The sequence below is a fragment of the Tetranychus urticae genome, chromosome 1, assembly GCF_039701765.1.
Source record: "Tetranychus urticae isolate SD_2017Ah chromosome 1, NJAU_TeUrti_SD_1.0, whole genome shotgun sequence".
Taxonomy (NCBI): Eukaryota; Metazoa; Arthropoda; class Arachnida; order Trombidiformes; family Tetranychidae; genus Tetranychus; species Tetranychus urticae.
Genome location: NC_142958.1, coordinates 32,664,679 through 32,677,005, shown reverse-complemented (window position 1 = coordinate 32,677,005; position 12,327 = coordinate 32,664,679).

Below are 12,327 nucleotides of genomic sequence, written 5' to 3'. Positions count from 1 at the left end.
AAAACAACAAACAACAGAGGAAGGAAACTGGAAAAAGTAGTAACAGAAAACAACCTGATATCAGCAATATATAAAAACACAGCAACATGTATTACAAACAGGAATGGAGAAAGAATAGAAAGTACCATCGACGGAACACTAGTATCAGAAGAACTCAGATCCGAAATAACGAACTACCTGAACGAACACGACCTTCTTGCTAACTCGGATCACACTCTTATTAGCTTCGAGATCTCCCGTGAAAAATCCCCCCAGCACAAACAGACAAAAAGACAAAGATTCAACGCAAATGAAATTAACTGGCAAATTTTTGAAGAGCTGATCAAGAAAAGAATGGAAGAACAATTAATAACACCTAGCAGCATAAACGCGATTACCAAGGCGGAAGAACTAGACAACGTCGTTATCAAATACACAGACACGATAACAAAATGCTGCAAAGAAGCTGCCATTCAAATTAAACAGAAAGCAGTGAATGCTAACAAAACAACAAATACACTCAAAAAGGAAAGTAATACTTGGTGGTGGGAACCAGAAATGAACACGATAAACAATGAAATTCTAGTACTCAAAAGAAAATCGAAATACGCTGGCAAAGACAAGAGGTCCATCATCAACGAAAATATCACTGAACTGAGGCAAGAACTCATAAACAGAATTCACGCTAGCAAAGAAAACAAATGGAAAGCTCTCCTACAGGCGCAAGACATCAATAGCATCTGGCAAACCATAAACAAAATACAGAAAAGAAACAACAGCACCACACTAGCCATGGTTAACCAGCAGGGAGAAGAAATCGCAGAAGATCAATATGCGGAGCACATAGCCAGAGCAATTTTCAACGTCAATAAATCACAAAACTCAAAGCAAACGCAGCTGAAGACCAACGATGCACAACCAATACGCAGACAAAAAAACCAACACAGTAATCAACAAACCGACCAATCAACCTACCAACCAATCAACCGACCAACCAATAACCCGACCCGCCAAACAGAGCGTAAAGCAAATAAACAACCAACGAGCCAACCAACCAGTCAACCAAACAGTAAACCAACGATTCTTCCGACCAGTAAACCAAACAGTCAAACAACCAGTCAACCAACCAGTCAACCAACCAGTCAACCAACCAGTCAACCAACCAGTCAATCAACCAGTCAACCAACCAGTCAACCAACCACTCAACCAATCAGTCAATCAACAGACAGCCAATTTGTCAACCAATCAACCAACCAAACAACCAACCAAACAACCAATCAAACAACCAATCAAACAACCAACCAAACAACCAAACAAACAACCAACCAACCAACCGACCAACCGACCAACCTACAAGTTATGTACACGAGCAGGATAAACGATTTAGAAATGCAGGACATATTCAAAGAAGTAGCAATAAGCAAAGCCCCCGGTGAAGATGGCTTCAACTCACAGATATGCGAACAGGTCAGACTGCACACGAAAGACATATTAAAAGAAATCTATCAAAAGAGCCTGGAAATATCGCATATGCCACAGTTATGGAAGAAATCTTTAATCATTCCCATACATAAAGAGAAGAAAGGTCCAGCCAACAATCCAGCTAACTATCGCCCGATTGGACTCCTATCGCTATTAGCGAAAGGACTTGAAAAAATCCTGTGCAAAAGATTAACATCACATTTACTTATGAATAAAACGATATCGGATAGACAACATGGCTTTCTACCAACGAGATCAACCATAACCGCACTACAAGATATCATGAAGGACATTGCAGAGTCGAGAAAGTCACACAAATATGTTTCTCTTCTCATGCTCGACATAAAAGGGGCTTTTGATAATCTTGACTGGGCAAAGACAATAGAATTAGTTGGAAAAGTATGGTCGCCAATATATGCGAAATGGATAGAAGATTACTTCACACAAAGGGAATACGAAATACAATTCGCAAACAGCACATTCCAATTGACACCTGAGAAAGGATGTGTGCAAGGCAGCCCAATATCACCAATTCTCTGGAACCTAACCATGAACTTACTGTTAGAAAGACTGAAAGAAGTCGGAGCAAAAGCAACCGCATATGCAGACGACATAACAATCCTCATCGAAGCAGACACACACGAAGGCTACAAGAAACAATTCAATAAAATAATCAACACTGCAGAGGAATGGGCAAGAGAAGTAAAGTTGGATTTTGCCAAAGAAAAGACTGAATTACTGGTGATTAAAGGGAAAAACATCGACGACATTACAATTTACGAACATCACATTCAACTAGAAATCAAAAATCATGTCAAAATCCTAGGTATTCACGTCGATGCAAAACAATTATGGTCACACCAAATAAAACAAGCGGCAATCAAGGCTACAAAAGTAACACAACTCATGAAAGCCATATGCTGTCGTGGATACGGCATAAGCAGAAACCTTGCAAAGCTAATCTACAAAATGGTATATGTCCCGATAGTGAGTTATGGAGCTGAAATATGGGGCAATGCCCTGAAGAAAAAACACAATGCAAAGATACTACAAAAAAGCCAAAAAAGCATCATAACCAACCTGCTTGGAGCCTACAAAAACAACAACATCTCTGACCTACTATTTCTTTCAAACTTTAATGGCATAGACAGCGAGATAAGAGCAAAATATGAAAAAGCATCGTTATTGAATGGAAAAGAGTCGACCATAATGGAAATAAAAGACCGCGAAATTGAAAAGAAAACATCCATTCACCTCTTCATACCACCACAAGAATGGCCTCAAATTCGAATAGGCAACAGTCAGGAAAATTTATTAAAAGAAGGTGTCAAAATCTTCACCGATGGTTCAGTTAGCGAAAAAGGAGTAGGTGCTGCATGGGTAATAACAAACGGCTTAACAATCACGAAGGAAAGAAAACTCAAACTCGCTAATCAATGCACAATACATCAGGCTGAATGTCTCGCGATGAAAGATGCACTTGTCAACTTAGAAAAATTCGTCAAAGAAACAAAAAACATAAACATATTCACAGATTCACAATCGATAATTTCAGCTTTGCAAAATACTAAAACGCCCAGTGAAATTATATGTGCTATCAAAATGCAAATTAAATACCTAAATGATAAAGGATGGACACTAATCTTCAATTGGATAAAAGGACATGCGAACAACACAGGAAACGAGCTAGCAGATATGCTAGCTAAAGAAGCCGCAAAAAGCCATGGAAGTCTACAGTACACGGTTATTTCAGAATCCTACGTCAAACATATAGTCAAAGAATGGACGCAGGACACAAGTAGAAATGAACACCTTGGAAAGATGTCAAACACGCTCAAACAATTCACGGAAGGATCACCTATAGCAGAAGATATACCAATAGGCAAACAACTTATCTGGCTACTAACAGGTAAGGGTCCATTTAACTACTACCTCCACAAAATGAGTATCACTGACACACCACTCTGTCAATGCAAAATGGACAATCAAACATCAATACATCTTGTAACTAAATGCGAAATGTTCAGACACTTAAGAAGAAATATCATACATGAAGACTATCCCACCCTTATACAAATTAACAAAATGCTAAGAGATAGTGAAAGTGCTGAAAAGCTGAACAGGTATGCCAAAAAACTAGTGAAAGAACTCTACGAATTGAACCGTAGGGAGTCTAATTACTCTAGTGAAAATGAAGAATAAATCAAAATCCATTATCCAACCATCCAACAATCCAACCAACCAACCATCCAACCATCAAACCATCCAACCAACTAACCACACAACGATCCAACCAACCATGCAACCATCCAAGGAATTCAACAAACAGATACCCATTCACCCACCCAACCATCTGCCCAACAAACCAATCTACCCGCAAACCCGGCAACAGTCAGCCAGTCAACCAACCAAAAAACCAATAAGCCCTCAAACCAAACTAAAAAACAAACATAAATAAACTAATTAGCACAGAAATCCAATATCCCATGCAAATCAACACCTATCTCGCAATCAAAATCTCGCTTCTCATAATTCACCTCAAATACCTGATAAGTCAGTTAAATTTAAGGTCAAACTCGCACAAAAGCACAAAATGTTGTACATTCAAACTGTTAAGTAAACCACCGAATAAAACTCATTTTGTGGAATGGTATAGTAAAAGAGGCCCTACCTATAGTAGACCTCACTACCAATGTATCAATCGAATCCGAGCAAATCGAAAACAATCGAACAAATCCACATTTAACTCGCACTTAAATCCATGCTGCTTATCCAACTGCTCAGCCATAAAACCATAAGAGCAATCAAACAATAAAACAAACAACCAAGCAACCAGCAAACCAACCAGCAAACCAACCAGCAAACCATCCAGCTAACCAACAAATCAAACAGTCAACCATCAGCCAATCAACCAACCAACAAACCAACCAACCAACCAACCAACCAGCAAACCAACAAGCAAACCAACACCGAACCAACCAGCGAACCAACCAGCAAACCAAACAGCAAACCAATCAACCAACCAATCAACCAACCAATCAACCAACCAATCAACCAACCAATCAACCAACCAATCAACCAACCAATCAACCAACCAATCAACCAACCAATCAACCAACCAATCAACCAACCAATCAACCAACCAATCAACCAACCAATCAACCAACCAATCAATTAAACAATCAACCAACCAATCAACCAACCAATCAACCAACCAACCAATCAACCAACCAACCAACCAACCAACCATCCTAAGAACCAAAAATTTTGTAAACCTGGGTAAAACCCCAGAATAAACCCCCAAACCCCTTGAAAAACCCTGATTACCAGCAAACTTTGTATTTCCATTAATTCTGTTATTCTTACAAATGTAATTGCATTTTAATCAAGCCTGGCCAATCGGCTAAGGAATTTAATAAAGGGTTTTTCAATTTTAAAAAAAAAAAAAAAAAACCTAACCTAACCTAACCTAACCTAACCTAACCTAACCTAACCTAACCTAACCTAACCTGGCTGTTCTTTAGAAAAATTGTCATCGGCGGACAGTGACGAGAACTTGTGTCCGTACTGAAAAAATTATGAGAAATTCGAATATCTTATCGAAAATTTGCGCATGCGTAGGAAAAAAAAGTTATGCATACTTAAAGTTGTAATTGCTTTACAGTGTCTTCCATAGAATTAACGTTGAATGAACTGTAAAAAATCACTGCAGAACAAATATGGACCGCAAGGTTAGGTTAGGTTAGGTTAGGTTAGGTTAGGTTAGGTTAGGTTAGGTTAGGTTAGGTTAGGTTAGGTTAGGTTAGGTTAGGTTAGGTTAGGTTAGGTTAGGTTAGGTTAGGTTAGGTTAGGTTAGGTTAGGTTAGGTTAGGTTAGGTTAGGTTAGGTTAGGTTAGGTTAGGTTAGGTTAGGTTAGGTTAGGTTAGGTTAGGTTAGGTTAGGTTAGGTTAGGTTAGGTTAGGTTAGGTTAGGTTAGGTTAGGTTAGGTTAGGTTAGGTTAGGTTAGGTTAGGTTAGGTTAGGTTAGGTTAGGTTAGGTTAGGTTAGGTTAGGTTAGGTTAGGTTAGGTTAGGTTAGGTTAGGTTAGGTTAGGTTAGGTTAGGTTAGGTTAGGTTAGGTTAGGTTAGGTTAGGTTAGGTTAGGTTAGGTTAGGTTAGGTTAGGTTAGGTTAGGTTAGGTTAGGTTAGGTTAGGTTAGGTTAGGTTAGGTTAGGTTAGGTTAGGTTAGGTTAGGTTAGGTTAGGTTAGGTTAGGTTAGGTTAGGTTAGGTTAGGTTAGGTTAGGTTAGGTTAGGTTAGGTTAGGTTAGGTTAGGTTAGGTTAGGTTAGGTTAGGTTAGGTTAGGTTAGGTTAGGTTAGGTTAGGTTAGGTTGATTCAAACGTATCTTATGAAATAAACAAAATTATTTTCAGATATAAAGTATTTATTCACTTTCTTTTGCTCATAAATTGTGTAATTTGAATACAATGTGGTAGCTATGGCTTTTTTTCAAATACAATATTTTTTCAATTTTAATTACAAAGATTAATTCTGATCAGATTCGATTTCAGTATCGCTGTCAGGTTTTTGTTCAGCGCCTGGTAAATGAATTTTAATTTCTTCCATCAGTGCTCTGAATGGATCAGCTTCGATTCCATTTACGTGTCGTCTCCATAGGAATTCACATAAATGATAATCCAGGTCTCTTTTTGGCACTCCCCCTCTGCAAATGCGATGTTTTAAGGCGCGCCAGCTTGATTCAATGTTTTGCGTGTAGGCGCCAGTCTCAGGGTCTACAAAATGTTCTGAGTGGTTAACTGTCTTATGGATATAGCCTTCCATAGGCAGCGTACTGTAAGCTCTCCACATATCAGTATGGATTTCTGATCCCTCAGCTACATGCTTTTTGATCAGTGGAATGAGTGTTTCCGCATTTCGACAGTTATCGGGTATGATTTCCAATCGATAGCCTTTACCTCCGCGCTCTATCATCCCGATAATCCAATTTCCATCGACTACTCGGCCTCTATTATATTTGCGCTTACCGATTTTGGCTTCATCTATTTCGACTATGATGCCAGGACCGCCGATTTGATCTTGCTCCTCATAGACTCTGTCAAGCGCAACCATACATATTTCTCGGCACATACTGTATACTTCAGCTACAGTAGCTGATGAAACATTTGAGTCTGATAATATTGAGGCCTCGTGGATTGCCTGTCGGTAGCTGAAAGATTGAGCGAATGCGTAGGTCAGAATAATTCGTTGACGAATATCAGCATGAGAATTCTCGAACCAAGTGTCTTTCGCTACTGATCTGCTGTGATCGAATCGTCTTTTAGCGGAACCACGACATCGAAAAGTTCAAAAATGTGGTCCGTCGGACATTTTTACCAATTTCTCATGTTGCGAACACCACCAGGTTTTTTTCACCAAACCAATTGTCATAATCCAGTCTCGAGCAGACTCTTCAGTTCGGATTTTTTCACTTAATTTGAAAAGATTCATTTTAAAAAATTTGCACAGAATGAAGTCAAAGTGAACTTGTTGGATGACAAAACAATAATGACAGTGTGTTGTAGAACAAACGAATATAAAATAAATGTTGCCAAGCAACGATTTCTTAGCGAATAAGCGATGTGAATACAAAATTAATACTATTTGATTGAAGATGATTGATAAGCTAAAAAAAGCTATTTTAAACAATTTTCATTGGCTGTAATGAAGAGTCTGAACTAGAGTGAAGGACTGAAATTTCACAAAACAATACCTCCAGAGCCTATGCACACTGCAGCGTTACATTCTTTGATATGTTTGGCAATAAAAAGCTACCCTTTATATCTATGAGCAATATTTCATATTTCAACTTTGAAGCTCAGTATCTCCGCAACGAATCGTTTGCGCATGTCAGGACCTCATTTTTCGAAAAGCCGACATTGAGTTGTGTAAGAAAACATTGGTCGCAACATGTTTTGCGAATGACAGTTTTTCTAAAGTATCCCCGCGATCGTCAATGTTATTCCTATGCTAAAGTTTCGAAATGGTAATCGTCAATGTAATTTCAATGCAAATGTCTCATTGGGATCGTCAATGTTGTTCAATGCTAAAGTGTCAGAATTGTAATCGTCAATGTAATTTTAATTCAAAAGTCTCATTGGGATCGTCAATGTTATTTCAATGAAAATATCTCATTGGGATCGTCAATGTTATTTCAATGCAAATGTCTCATTGGGATCGTCAATGTTATTTCAATATAAATGTCTCATTGCGATCGTCAATGTTATTCCTATGCTAAAGTTTCGAAATTGTAATCGTCAATGTTATTTGAATTCAAAAGTCTCATTGGGATCGTCAATGTTGTTCAATGCTAAAGTGTCAGAATTGTAATCGTCAATGTAATTTTAATTCAAAAGTCTCATTGGGATCGTCAATGTTATTTCAATGCGTAAGTTTCTGAATTGTAATCGTCAATGTTATTTGAATTCAAAAGTCTCATTGGGATCGTCAATGTTATTACAATGAAAATATCTCATTGGGATCGTCAATGTTATTTCAATGCAAATGTCTCATTGGGATCGTCAATGTTATTTCAATATAAATGTCTCATTGCGATCGTCAATGTTATTCCTATGCTAAAGTTTCGAAATTGTAATCGTCAATGTTATTTGAATTCAAAAGTCTCATTGGGATCGTCAATGTTATTTCAATTAAAATGTCTCATTGGAATCGTCAATGTTATTTCAATGCAAAAGTCTCATTGTGATCGTCAATGTTATTTCAATATAACTGCTGTATTGAGATCGTCAATGTTATTCCTATGCTAAAGTTTCGAAATTGTAATCGTCAATGTTATTTGAATTCAAAAGTCTCATTGGGATCGTCAATGTTATTTCAATATAACTGCTGTATTGGGATCGTCAATGTTATTTCAATGCAAATGTCTCATTGGGATCGTCAATGTTTTTTCAATGCAAATGTCTCATTGGGATTGTCAATGTTATTTCAATGCAAATGTCTCATTGGGATCGTCAATGTTTTTTCAATGCAAATGTCTCATTGGGATTGTCAATGTTATTTCAATGCAAATGTCTCATTGGGATCGTCAATGTTATTTCAATGCAAATGTCTCATTGGGATCGTCAATGTGATTTCAATATAAATGTCATATTGCGATCGTCAATGTTATTTCAATGCGTAAGTTTATGGATTGTAATCGTCAATGTTATTTGAATTCAAAAGTCTCATTGGGATCGTCAATGTTATTTCAATGCAAATGTCTCATTGGGATCGTCAATGTTATTTCAATGCAAATGTCTCATTGGGATCGTCAATGTTATTTCAATGCGTAAGTTTCTGAATTGTAAGCGTCAATGTTATTTGAATTCAAAAGTCTCATTGGGATCGTCAATGTTATTTCAATGCAAATGTCTCATTGGGATCGTCAATGTTATTTCAATGCAAATGTCTCATTGGGATCGTCAATGTTATTTGAATTCAAAAGTCTCATTGGGATCGTCAATGTTATTTCAATGCAAATGTCTCATTGGGATCGTCAATGTTATTTCAATGCGTAAGTTTCTGAATTGTAAGCGTCAATGTTATTTGAATTCAAAAGTCTCATTGGGATCGTCAATGTTATTTCAATGCAAATGTCTCATTGGGATCGTCAATGTTATTTCAATCCAAATGTCTCATTGGGATCGTCAATGTTATTCCAATATAAATGTCTCATTGGGATCGTCAATGTTATTTCAATATAAATGTCTCATTGGTATCGTCAATGTTATTCCAATATAAATGTCTCATTGGGATCGTCAATGTTATTTCAATGCAAATATCTCATTGGGATCGTCAATGTTATTTCAATGCAAATGTCTCATTGGGATTGTCAATGTTATTTCAATATAAATGTCACATTGGGATCGTCAATGTTATTTCAATGCAAATGTCTCATTGGGATCGTCAATGTTATTTCAATGCAAATGTCTCATTGACATCGTCAATGTTATTCCAATATAAATGTCTCATTAGGATCGTCAATGTTATTCCAATATAAATGTCTTATTGGAATCATCAATGTTGTTCAATGCTAAAGTTTCTGAATTGTGATCGTCAATGTTATTTCAATGCAAATGTCTCATTGACATCGTCAATGTTATTCCAATATAAATGTCTCATTGGGATCGTCAATGTTATTCCAATATAAATGTCTTATTGGAATCATCAATGTTGTTCAATGCTAAAGTTTCTGAATTGTGATCGTCAATGTTATTTCAATGCAAAAGTCTCATTGGGATCGTCAATGTTATTTCAATGTAAATGTCTCATTGGGATCGTCAATGTTGTGCAATGCTAAAGTTTCTGGCTTGGGATCGTCAATGTTATTGGAATGCAAAAGTCTCATCGGGATCGTCAATTTTATTTCAATGCAAATGTCTCATTGACATCGTCAATGTTATTCCAATATAAATGTCTCATTGGGATCGTCAATGTGATTCCAATATAAATGTCTTATTGGAATCGTCAATGTTGTTCAATGCTAAAGTTTCTGAATTGGGATCGTCAATGTTATTGGAATGCAAAAGTCTCATCGGGATCGTCAATTTTATTTCAATGCAAATGTCTCATTGACATCGTCAATGTTATTCCAATGCGTAAGTTTCTGAATTGTAATCGTCAATGTTATTTGAATTCAAAAGTCTCATTGGGATCTTCAATGTTTTTTCAATGCAAATGTCTCATTGGGATTGTCAATATTATTTCAATGCAAATGTCTCATTGGGATCGTCAATGTTATTTCAATGCAAATGTCTCATTGAGATCGTCAATGTTATTTCAATATAAATGTCATATTGCGATCGTCAATGTTATTTCAATGCGTAAGTTTCTGGATTGTAATCGTCAATGTTATTTGAATTCAAAAGTCTCATTGGGATCGTCAATGTTATTTCAATGCAAATGTCTCATTGGGATCGTCAATGTTATTTCAATGCAAATGTCTCATTGGGATCGTCAATGTTATTTCAATGCAAATGTCTCATTGGGATCGTCAATGTTATTTCAATGCAAATGTCTCATTGGGATCGTCAATGTTATTTGAATTCAAAAGTCTCATTGGGATCGTCAATGTTATTTCAATGCAAATGTCTCATTGGGATCGTCAATGTTATTTCAATGCGTAAGTTTCTGAATTGTAAGCGTCAATGTTATTTGAATTCAAAAGTCTCATTGGGATCGTCAATGTAATTTCAATGCAAATGTCTCATTGGGATCGTCAATGTTATTTCAATCCAAATGTCTCATTGGGATCGTCAATGTTATTCCAATATAAATGTCTCATTGGGATCGTCAATGTTATTTCAATATAAATGTCTCATTGGTATCGTCAATGTTATTCCAATATAAATGTCTCATTGGGATCGTCAATGTTATTTCAATATAAATGTCACATTGGGATCGTCAATGTTATTTCAATGCAAATGTCTCATTGGGATCGTCAATGTTATTCCAATATAAATGTCTCATTGGGATCGTCAATGTTATTTCAATATAAATGTCTTATCGGAATCGTCAATGTTGTTCAATGCTAAAGTTTCTGAATTGTGATCGTCAATTTTATTTCAATGCAAATGTCTCATTGACATCGTCAATGTTATTCCAATATAAATGTCTTATTGTGATCGTCAATGTTATTTCAATGCAAAAGTTTCATTGGGATCGTAAATGTTATTCCAATATAAATGTCTCATTGGGATCGTCAATGTTATTCCAATATAAATGTCTTATTGGAATCATCAATGTTGTTCAATGCTAAAGTTTCTGAATTGTGATCGTCAATGTTATTTCAATGCAAAAGTCTCATTGGGATCGTCAATGTTATTCCAATATAAATGTCTCATTAGGATCGTCAATGTTATTCCAATATAAATGTCTCATTGGGATCGTCAATGTTATTCCAATATAAATGTCTTATTGGAATCGTCAATGTTGTTCAATGCTAAAGTTTCTGAATTGTGATCGTCAATTTTATTTCAATGCAAATGTCTCATTGACATCGTCAATGTTATTCCAATATAAATGTCTTATTGTGATCGTCAATGTTATTTCAATGCAAAAGTTTCATTGGGATCGTAAATGTTATTCCAATATAAATGTCTCATTGGGATCGTCAATGTTATTCCAATATAAATGTCTTATTGGAATCATCAATGTTGTTCAATGCTAAAGTTTCTGAATTGTGATCGTCAATGTTATTTCAATGCAAAAGTCTCATTGGGATCGTCAATGTTATTTCAATGTAAATGTCTCATTGGGATCGTCAATGTTGTGCAATGCTAAAGTTTCTGGCTTGGGATCGTCAATGTTATTGGAATGCAAAAGTCTCATCGGGATCGTCAATTTTATTTCAATGCAAATGTCTCATTGACATCGTCAATGTTATTCCAATATAAATGTCTCATTGTGATCGTCAATGTTATTCCAATATAAATGTCTCATTGGGATCGTCAATGTTATTCCAATATAAATGTCTTATTGGAATCGTCAATGTTGTTCAATGCTAAAGTTTCTGAATTGTGATCGTCAATGTTATTTCAATGCATAAGTCTCATTGGGATCGTCAATGTTATTCCAATGTAAATGTCTCATTGGGATCGTCAATGTGATTCCAATATAAATGTCTTATTGGAATCGTCAATGTTGTTCAATGCTAAAGTTTCTGAATTGGGATCGTCAATGTTATTGGAATGCAAAAGTCTCATCGGGATCGTCAATTTTATTTCAATGCAAATGTCTCATTGACATCGTCAATGTTATTCCAATATAAATGTCTCATTGTGATCGTCAATGTTATTTCAATGCAAATGTCTCATTGGGATCGTCAATGTTAT